The following is a 9,962-nucleotide window of genomic DNA, read 5'->3' as shown; positions in this document are numbered from 1 at the left end:
TTCTGTAGGACTAGTTATACTGAAATGCCTTACAGTGAAATTTGTGATTAAATTACATGACTGAGATACCTTTATTCATGCTGAAAAGCCCCTCTCACTTAGCCAGGAGTGGAGCTGTCAGAGCCACTGAAAGTGAAGCACAACTCATAGAATCACAGCATGGTTTGGGTTGGAAGGGACCCTAAAGCCCACCCAGTGCCACCCCCTGCCCTGGGCAGGGACACCTCCCACCAGCCCAGGTTGCTCCAAGCCCCGTCCAGCCTGGCCTTGAACCCCTCCAGGGATGGGGCAGCCACAGCTTCTCTGGGCAACCTGGGCCAGGGGCTCACCACCCTCACAGCAAAGAATTTCTTCCTGGTATCCAATCTAAATCTCCCCTGTTCCAGTTTGAAGCAATTACCCCTCGTCCTATCACTATGTGCCCTTGTAAAAAAGTCCCTCCCTATCTTTCCTGTAGCCCCTTCAGATACTGGAAGGGGCTCTAAGGTCTCCCCGGAGCCTTCTCTTCCCCAGGCTGAACCCCCCCAGCTCTCTCAGCCTGTCCTCACAGCAGAGGGGCTCCAGCCCTCCCAGCATCTCCGTGGCCTCATCTGGCCCCGCTCCAACAGCTCCGTGTCCTTCTGCTGTTGGTGGCCCCAGCGCTGGAGGCAGCACTGCAGGGGGGTCTCCCCAGAGCAGAGTAGAGGGGCAGAATCCCCCCCTCGCCCTGCTGGCCACGCTGCTGGGGATGCAGCCCAGGCTGCGGTTGGCTCTCTGGGCTGCCAGTACACATTGCCGGGGCATGCTGAGCTTCTCATCCACCAAGACCCCCAAGTCCTTCTCCTCACGGCCACTCTCCAACCATTCTCCGCCCAGACTGGCTTTGGGCCGGGGATTGCCGTGACGCAGGTGCAAGACCTTGCACTTGGCCTGGTTGAACTCCATGAGGCTGGCACGGTCCCACTTCTGGACAGCATCCCGTCCCTCCAGCGTGTGGACCGCGCCACGTTTTTGAGCGGCCTCAAAAACCAACAACAGAAAATTTGATCTAAATGCTGATCTACTCCATATTAATGCAGGTGCAGTTTCAGCGCTGGCCCAGAGCACCCTCCCAACCCTCTGCCTGCAGAGATTTTGCCTTGCTGACACTACCCTGCCCCCGGGGCACTCGCCAGCGGGCTACCTGACCCCGGAGCGCGCAACGCCGCCCTCGGGCCTGGCTCGGGCCCCGACGGTTGCCATAGCGACGCGGGCCAGCCCGCCTCGGCATGTGGCTGTCACTTTAAGGCAGTGCTTGGAGGACCGCTGGAGGCCGGAAGCCCACCGAGACGAGCACTTCCGGCCTTTCTGCTTCCGGTTGTGTGGGGCCTCGTGGTGGGCGGCCGGGCGGGGGGTTTGGGGTTGCGGGGGGGAGTGCACTGTGGGGAGGGGTTGTATTTTGGGCGCTCGGGGTAGTGGAGGGGGGACTGTTGGGGTCTGGGGACCAGGATATGGGGTTGGAGTGGTGGGTGGTGCGGTGGGGGCTGCGGGGCAGCAGGTTATGGGGTGCAGTCGGGGCTGGGGGGCGGTGCGGGAGGTAGGGGGGCAGTGGGGGTTGGAGGAGACAGGGTATGGAGGCCTGGAGCGATGGTGGGGTGCAAGGGGAGCTTGGGGCGCAGTTTGGGGGTGTAGTGAAGGTCGGGGGGAAGGAGATGGGGCTGGGGGGTGCAGTGAGGGCTGAGAATCAGTGGGGCATGGGGTGCAGAGGGGGCTGGGGGGCGGTGCGGGGAGGAGGGCAGTGGGAGACAGGGTATGGGGGGTGCAGGGGGGGCTTGGGGCACAGCGTGGGGGTGTAGTGAGGGGCTGGGGTGCAGGAGATGAGGTTCAGTGTGGGTGTGGCGGGGGGGATTGGGGGACTATGGGGGAGAGCTGGGGGCTGTGCAGGGGACAGACTCGATTTACGGCTGCTCCATGGAGGAGGTGTTGGAGTCCACACTGGAGGTGGCGGGGGGTGGGGGGGCAGGGGGAGAGCTGAGTTGGGCCCAAGGGGTGGGACGGGCGAGCTGTGCAGCAGGAAGGGGGCTGTTTATTTTTCTTGTGAATTTTCCCAAAACTTCGTGCGTTGCAGGATTTCCTGTCAGGGCTCAGCCCCACAGAAGCCCCAGCCCCGGATGGTGACCAGCAGTGGTTACATTGGCCCTCGGCGCTTCCACTGAGCGAGAACCAGGCGAGCCAGGTGAGCCCTGTGGGTCATGGGCACGAGGGGTCTGTGGGTGCTGCAGCAAGCATGGGGCTGGGGAAGGGCTGCTGGGCGCTGGGGCCAGCCGGCCCTGCCTCGTATCAGCCAGCCTCACCCGCGCCCAAGATCAACTCCCCGGCAGGCTCCGTGCTGGGGTTCATCCCGTGCAGTAACAGGTGTGAGCATTCATGCAGCGTTTTGATGGTCATGTATGATACTGCATACAACAGGCTCCTACCTAAGCCAAGGAAAATCAGCTTTTACGTTAGTTTCTTTAATGTATACTGAATCTTCTTTTGAAAAAGCTCTAGCAAAATTAAACTGACATTGCCCTTCCTTTGCGCGCAGGTTTTACAGATGTGGAAAGCAGAACTTCGATACATTGCACGTGTATTTTTTTTCCCTTGATTTATCACTGTTACTGAATTACAAAACTTTGTTCCCTACGTCGTAGGGAATACTGATAAGGTGGTTTCTTCACTTCTGCAAATTGTAAGGCTTTGTTGGAAGTTGTGTGCTTTGCTCTTGTGATTTGCTTTACTGTTTGTTTTTTCTCCTGCAGCTGGGGAGTTCAGCTGGGGACACAGCTCAGGCATCACGTGCTCTCGCAAGCGCGGGAAGGGAAGCGGGGAAGGCCTGTGCTGTGAACCTGGCACCAAGGTGGCCCTGGCTTCTGACAAAAATTCTTTGCCAAAAAAAAAAAAAACCAAAGCACTTTTGCTGTTTGTTGTGGTTGGGTGATTTGGCTCACAGCAAGGTCACCCCAGATGGTTGCTCCTGTACAACTGAGGAGCTGTCAGGCAGTGGGAGGAAGAAGCTGCTCCTTAAACCAGCTTTGCTGTCATTGTGTTTTGCATGTGGCTGCAGTTGATCTGCCGTTGATTGGCGAGCTCTCTCAGTGCAGTTTGGGATAAAATGAATGGATATTTCATTGCTGCTGGAGTGGGAAACCCTTCCTGCCCCCAGTCCCAGCAAAATGCTTCCTTTGCACACCTTGACCTGGCACTGGGGTTTGTTGGGACCATACGTGAGCAGATTTAACCCAATAAAGCAGCAAGAACAAGCTGAGGAGAGAAAAATAAGTAACTTTCTAGCACGTTAATGAAGTTACAGGAAAGCTAACAGTATCAGAGTTTGGTAGGGAGAGGAAGGACTGTGTAGTTTGCGGGAGAGAAAAACAACTTTTCTGCCCCTCTTTCCTCCTCACCGCAGTGGCTTTGTTTTGTGGGGGAGCTCTGCTGTGCTGTAGAGACCGCAGTGTGCACAGTGGCCATGCAGAAGCCACCAGATGCTGTATTTTCAATTAAATCTTGAAAACGGGCACTGCAGACCAGCAGCACCTGAGCTCGAAGGATGTGATTGATGTGTCTGTCATGGGAGCTCTAATATGCTGTTGCTCCGTCCAGTTTCATGCCGTTTTAGCCAGATGTGTGAACTGTCCCTGATAATTCTAGCGAGGTGTTAATTTGGGGGCCTGATGGTTTAACAAGCTCACTGTTAGTTCTTTGTGTGACACCTACTTGTTCATCAGGTGGTGAAGTGTTACGTCTTGGCCAGCTGATTCTGCCAGGGTAACTGCAACGGCATGAAGTATATTTTTGAAGAAACGCTGTTCATACTGTACCTCCTCGTCAGAAATGGAGCAGTGTCTCTGGCTCAGGGTGTTCTGGTGCCAGACCCGAGTGTCACAACACTCTGATCCAGTCCAAGCTCGCTTTGCTGGCTCTAATTTGCTCAGACCAGTCTAGGAGGTTAATGCTGTGCTGGCAGGCGTTCTGCTGGTCACACATCTGACCTTCTGCTATCAGTGTCAACCGGCATAAGCTCTGGGCTGTGTGTTACAGCCATTTTGGCGGAAATGCAGTCACGTTGCCATGCCTGCACGTGCTTGAGTTGATCTGGCAGCCTTATTTTCACCATGACACCACAGGCTTGAGAGTAGCTTCCCCCCAGCTGGAGAGGAGATGGTGCCACTAGTGTGCTGTTGGAAGTTTTCACGGTAGAAGTGCTATTGGGAAGGATTTTAAGGAGAGCTGGCATGGCATGCTGCTTCGCTTAGATGTTTCAGTTGATGCTGATCCCGAGAAGTTGGCTTCATGTAGGACAGTGGTCTCTAGCTTTAGCTGGATTTCTGGCTACCATCCTGACCAGGTAACGTCTCCTGCACCGAGCAAAGCTGCACTCCGTTCACCAGTTGTAAAGTCACATGTTTTGAATTTGCAACCAATTGTCCTTTTCTGCTTTGTCTCCTGATGTTGAACTGACCTGGGCAGAGCTGTCTGACAGTCTCAAGCTGCAGTTAAAGACGTTTCACTTGTGTACTGCTGCAGACTGACACCTTTGATCGTTTTATTATTTGAACAAGCACTTCCTTTTCCTTTCACTAATGCTGCTATTCCCTGGGTTACAAATTCATATTTTTGGCCAGGTGGACTGTCAGAATAAAGCATACGGAGCCCTAGACAGAGTGATTGCAAATATCCTGATCTTAGTTGCTCCTGGAAAATAACCTATATTTATCCTTTAAATCCAAAATGTATAAATTTTGCTGTACTTAAAACTTGTCAGGTTTCTAATAAAGGGGGGAAAAGTTGGATATAAATCAGAAAAGTATTTTCTAATCTTGAAGAATTTTAATTTTAAAAACAAAGTGATTTGTCTGACCGAGGATTTTCCTGCCAGCTAACTTTTAAACAATAAAGCGTTTTCTCAATGTAATTAATATGCAACATAACCATTTGCAGGAGGGCCTTGGGTCACGAGCTGTTTGTGACAGCCTTGTAGGGTCTGGCTACCTGGCGCACGCGCTGAGCAGCTCTGATGTCTGTGCCCAGCTTTCCCTGCAGCGTGCTTGCTCCTACTGAACATCCTCGTTTCTTTTCAGGTGGCTGGACCAGAAGATCGCCCTGCAGGATGGTGAGAGAGTGCTGCCCTTGCAGTTTGGTTATACCTCTGTGGTCTTTTTAGATTACAGAAAGTAGTTTTGCTTAACTAATTGGTAAACATAAATAAAATCTGATTCAAAGTTGACTTTCTTCCTTTCTTTGTATTTAACACTTGCTAGTGTGCATGGACAAAGTAGATTTTTAACATGCTGGATGTGTGCATACAGGCAAGTAGGCATGTAAAACTACTTCTGCACTGACACTTGTGGCTTGTGCCCGGGGCAGTCACACGCTGGAGACGTGTAGTGCCGTGGGGGTCTGTAGGGCTAATTCAGTCTTGAATTCAGCAGTGCTGAAGGCATTTGAGAGCATCTCCTCAGTGTGCCAAGCTCCCATCTCCACTAGAGGGTGTGAAGCTCCACGGAATGGCTGAATTTCACTGAAACTGGAAAACAGGGAGACTTTCTTCCATTAATCGGATGCGTGGGCAGCGAGGCCGCGGTGGGATTACGTTCCCGTTGAAGATCCCCGCTCTGCACGTTGGCAGCAGCCCAGGTTGCTTGTGCGTTATACAACCATCAGGCGGGCTGGCCGCGCGCTCAATGTGATGATGCTCGTCCCTGGCCAGTGGAATTCTTCGTAAGCAATGTGCGTGTGTGCCTGGGGGGCACCGCTCTGCCGCGGGTTTGATACAGTTGGTGCCAACTTCCAATGCGGGTACCTGGAAGAGGTTGCTTGAAGGGTTAACTTGCAGATGTTAAGTTCCCTTTCCTTCCACCTGGGCAGTAATATGTACCCTTGCTTGGAACCCTTGATCTGGAACACTCCCAAGCGAAGCTTGAGGCCAATGTGCTGTGAAATGCCGTGAACGCGTGCTGCTTGCAGGGTTGTGTTGTGTTCCCTGGGCTTAGTGCTCATAGGAAATGCTGCAGAAGCCGGTCAGCTCACAGTGGCCAGCCTGGCTCCTTGGCTGAGCACAGGATTTCTTCCTTGCTAAATTTTGCCTCTTAAGTGTCACGTTAAGAATGAATTCCTGAGCAGAATCCAGCAATGCTGGCTTTGCTCCAGCACTCGTACTGCTTGAGAAGCAGTGCCTAAAGGAGAGATGGGCATCTTCATGAGTATGTTATTGCTGTGCCTTGAGATGCAGAGGAGTGCACGCTCCTCTCTAGCTGCTGGTACCCGGTGGGGTCTGTGGACATTTTGGAGCTCGATCTTTCTGTTGGCTGAAGGATGATGTCTGCCGGTTGCTGCTCCTACTGCAGCTGTCGGGGTGGAGGCTGCTGGAGAGCCACGGGGAGGCAGCCAAAATGGGGTGGTGCTCGCAGGGCTGAGGAGTGAGTTGAGGGTGGGGAGGGGGGTGTCTGCAGAAAAGGGCAGTCCTGCAAGGCTTTTCTGCCTTTGCTTTGTTTTCAGGAAGATTTTAGATCTTTTTGACCCTGCGGCTTCTGCAAAAATAATGTCAGTGTTCTCTTTGAAGGTTTTAATTCAGAATGGGTCAGCGTGGAGCTGGTCACCGTTTGCCTTTTAAAAAAAAAAAAAAAAAAAAAATATTTTTCCCCAGCTTCTCCTGGGGGATGCCATGTCTTGATACGGTCATATGCACATGACTGCCAAGTGTGGTCCCCAGCCCATCCCAGCGCCTCTCCCGGGGTCTTGCTGTGAAAAGAGTCCAGTGGAAAGAGTCATTAGTTGCACTAGAAGCACCGTTGCAGTAAAAGCCTCTTTGGGCTGATGGGTGGAGGCAGGATGCGGCTCGGTGTGCTGAGGTCACTGCTTAACCTACACGCAAAGTGGATTAGGGATTGTAAACAGCCTTCATTTGAGGAAAGCACAACCGCCCCGGGAGAAGTGGGTCAGTTGGATATTTGGGGCTGCGTAACTTGCAAATCATGCTTAAGGATCTTATTTGTTTAGCAGTGGGAGTGACTCAAATTGCATTGTAAAAATGGCTTGTGCCTGTTGGGAGCAGGGTGATGCATCCCCTGTCCCTGCTTGCCTGCTCCGGAGCCTCTCGTGGCTCAGGGAAGATGGGTGCACCTGGATTTGCTTATCAGTTGCCCATTTGGTTTTCCTATAACTTGAAGCTGCTGTGAGTTTCTTAAATAGTAACTGAGAATTTATTGCCAAGAAAGAGTAGGCAAACACCCTCACCAGTCAGCATTGGTATCGCATGGGTATGTTTTGAAGCCCGTGCTGTTTTACTAGTTTTACCCACTACTTGGGCAAAATTAATCCCTACCGTGGTTAGCTCCAGACTCTCCCAGAAGGGAAATTGTTTTTAACCCTGTGGTCAACAAGGCACTTATCGCCCTCTCCCTCGCTGCTCTCTCTTGCTTGGGGGAAGGTGGGCAATGTCAAACAGCCTGTCTTCCCCGAGGAATTCCTGCATCCGCAGCAGGTCGGTGCTGGGCGATGTGAGGGCAGCTGCGAGCCCTGCATGCGTTGCAGAGGGACCCAGGAGAGGTGCTGAGGGCGCTGGCAGGGATGGCGGGTTGCACCCAAACGCAGACTTTGGGTGTTGTCACCAGGTCCCCAAAGCGGTCCTTTCTCCAGCTCTCCAAACACAACGCCATTTATTTTTCTTCCCTGTCTGTGAAGGAGGTTGTATGCAAAATGCTTTGGCCACCACTGAAGCTCCCTGTTTTTGCAAACACAACCCCACTGTCAAAGCATGAGTAATTGTTTGGAGGAGCCTCGTCCGCCGTTTGCGCCCTGTGTGCTGCGATATTGTTGAGCCACGCACTTGTTTGTGCCGTTTGCAAGCCATTCCTTCCTGAGCGCGTAAGAATAGCTCATCTCATGAGTAGACAAGTCTCCAGAGCAATGAGTTATCTGCTTGGACGCGTTCCCCACGCTGACAGTGAGCCGAGGAAACGTGTTTTGTTGGAGCAAGGCCTTTGCTTGCTGGAGGGAACGTCGCTCTTTGGCAGGTCACAGTCCTGGTGACCCTCCAAGCGCTGCTTTTCCCTGCGCTGGGGCAGCGCGGTGCCTTTGCTCCCCATGTGGCCCCTGGGTCTCTGCAGCTTCTCATCCATCTCTGGCTCTGTCAACCTCCTTGAAGATGGCTCCATGGACAGGAGCTGCTGTAATCCTTTGCACAGGTGGGTGGCCTGCCTGGCTGCAGCATCCGACCTGTTCTTCCAGCCCCAGGCAGCTCAGCTCCCCTCTGCTCTTCCCTTACGCGTCTGGGTCCCTGTTTCCCAGCACGTGGGATTTCTCTGCTCATTTCATCCTGTGCTCTAACATGGTTCCTCTGGCCGCTCTGGGGACATGGGGACGGGAGCTGCTTCAGCAGCCTGGCACTGCGGGAAGGGAGCTGGAGTGCTCACTGTGCCCAGCTCAGCCTGGCTCTTCTTTCTCCTCACAGGGAGCTGCTGACGCAACTCACTCGCTTGGCAGAAAAGCCTTTTATTGTTGCTGGATGAAGGAGCGAGACTGGCCCACAGAAGATCCGGGTGGGCACTGGGGGAGCCGGACCTCTGCCTTTTGGCAGCATTGAGCCCTTATGTCAGCTCTGGTGAGGTCATGCTCTGCACATCCCGTGCCTTTTTGGAAAAAGCTCTGCCCATTGTGTTTTTGTAGGGAGACTGGGATCTGTCCTGCACCCTAAACCGAGGGCACCGAGCACAGACACTGCTTCCAATTTTCTCTTCTGCTTCTAACCACAGAACTGGGTTTTTTATGGCTTCTCAGTAGTTCTTACTGCAAGGGAAAATCCTGCTGGACTCGAGGCCCTGGAGATCTCGGTGCTGAAGGTCACCCCCGAGCTCTGCCAGCAGCCAGCAGCATCTGGTCCCTGCTGAAGCTGCCCAGCAGCACTTCCCAGCACAGCAGGCAGCTCTGTGGTGATGGTGGACAGTTATTCAGTGCAAAAGTGGGTCTGTGCAGGATGGCAGAGTCAGGCCACTTTGGTTTTGGGAAATACTGCCCTTTCTGACATGCAGCTGATTTCTTTTCCCCAGCAGGAAAGTGCCCCAGCTCATGGGGCACTCTTTGGGGAGACCTTACAGCAGCCTTCCAGTACCTAACGGGGGCCTACAGGAAAGATGGGCAGGGACTCTTTATCAGGGAGTGGAGCGATAAGATGAGGGGTAACGGTTTAAACTGAAAGAGGGGAGATTTAGATTAGATATCAGGAAGAAATCCTTTGCTGTGAGGGTGGTGAGCCCCTGGCCCAGGTTGCCCAGAGAAGCTGTGGCTGCCCCATCCCTGGAGGCGTTCAAGGCCAGGCTGGACGGGGCTTAGAATCATAGAATCATAGAATTGCTGAGGTTGGAAGGGACCTTTAAAATTATCGAGTCCAACCTTTAGCCTACCCTGACAAAAGCCACTTCTAAACCATGTCCCTAAGTGCCCCATCTACCCTTTTTTTAAACACCTCCAGGGATGGTGAATCCACCACCTCCCTGGGCAGCCTATTCCAATGTTTAATAACCCTTTCAGTGAAAAAATGTTTCCTAATATCCAATCTAAACTTCCCCTCACGTAACTTGAACCCGTTCCCTCTCATCCTATCACTTGTCACCAGGGAGAAGAGGTCAGCCCCCATCTCTCTACAACCTCCTTTCAGGTAGCTGTAGAGGGTGATAAGGTCTCCCCTCAGCCTCCTCTTCTCCAGGCTAAACAACCCCAGCTCCCTCAGTCGTTCTTCGTAAGGTTTGTCCTCCAGACCCCTCACCAGCTTTGTAGCCCTTCTCTGGACATGCTCCAACACCCCAATGTCCCTCTTGTAGTGAGGGGCCCAAAACTGAACGCAGTACTCGAGGTGGGGCCTCACCAGTGCCGAGTACAGGGGGATGGCCACTTCCCTAGTCCGGCTCACCACACTATTCCTGATACAGGCTAGGATGCTGTTGGCCTTCTTGGCCACCTGGGCA

The 9,962-nt window shown here is 53.2% G+C and overlaps 1 long non-coding RNA gene and 1 other non-coding gene across 2 annotated transcripts; both read left to right on the top strand.

The window, feature by feature from the left end:
• The first annotated feature begins 1,999 nt into the window (after nt 1-1,999).
• On the top strand, nt 2,000-5,227 carry LOC128918145 (uncharacterized). Its single transcript, XR_008469449.1, has 3 exons — nt 2,000-2,194; nt 2,546-2,689; nt 5,082-5,227. It is a non-coding gene; the product is annotated as an uncharacterized LOC128918145 (long non-coding RNA).
• LOC128918187 (small Cajal body-specific RNA 16) lies at nt 2,247-2,426 on the top strand. Its single transcript, XR_008469459.1, has one exon. It is a non-coding gene; the product is annotated as a small Cajal body-specific RNA 16 (non-coding RNA).
• Nucleotides 5,228-9,962: the final 4,735 nt, after the last annotated feature.

Source organism: Rissa tridactyla, chromosome 15 (assembly GCF_028500815.1).
Source record: "Rissa tridactyla isolate bRisTri1 chromosome 15, bRisTri1.patW.cur.20221130, whole genome shotgun sequence".
Taxonomy (NCBI): domain Eukaryota; kingdom Metazoa; phylum Chordata; class Aves; order Charadriiformes; family Laridae; genus Rissa; species Rissa tridactyla.
This window is presented reverse-complemented; position numbering and strand designations above follow the sequence as displayed.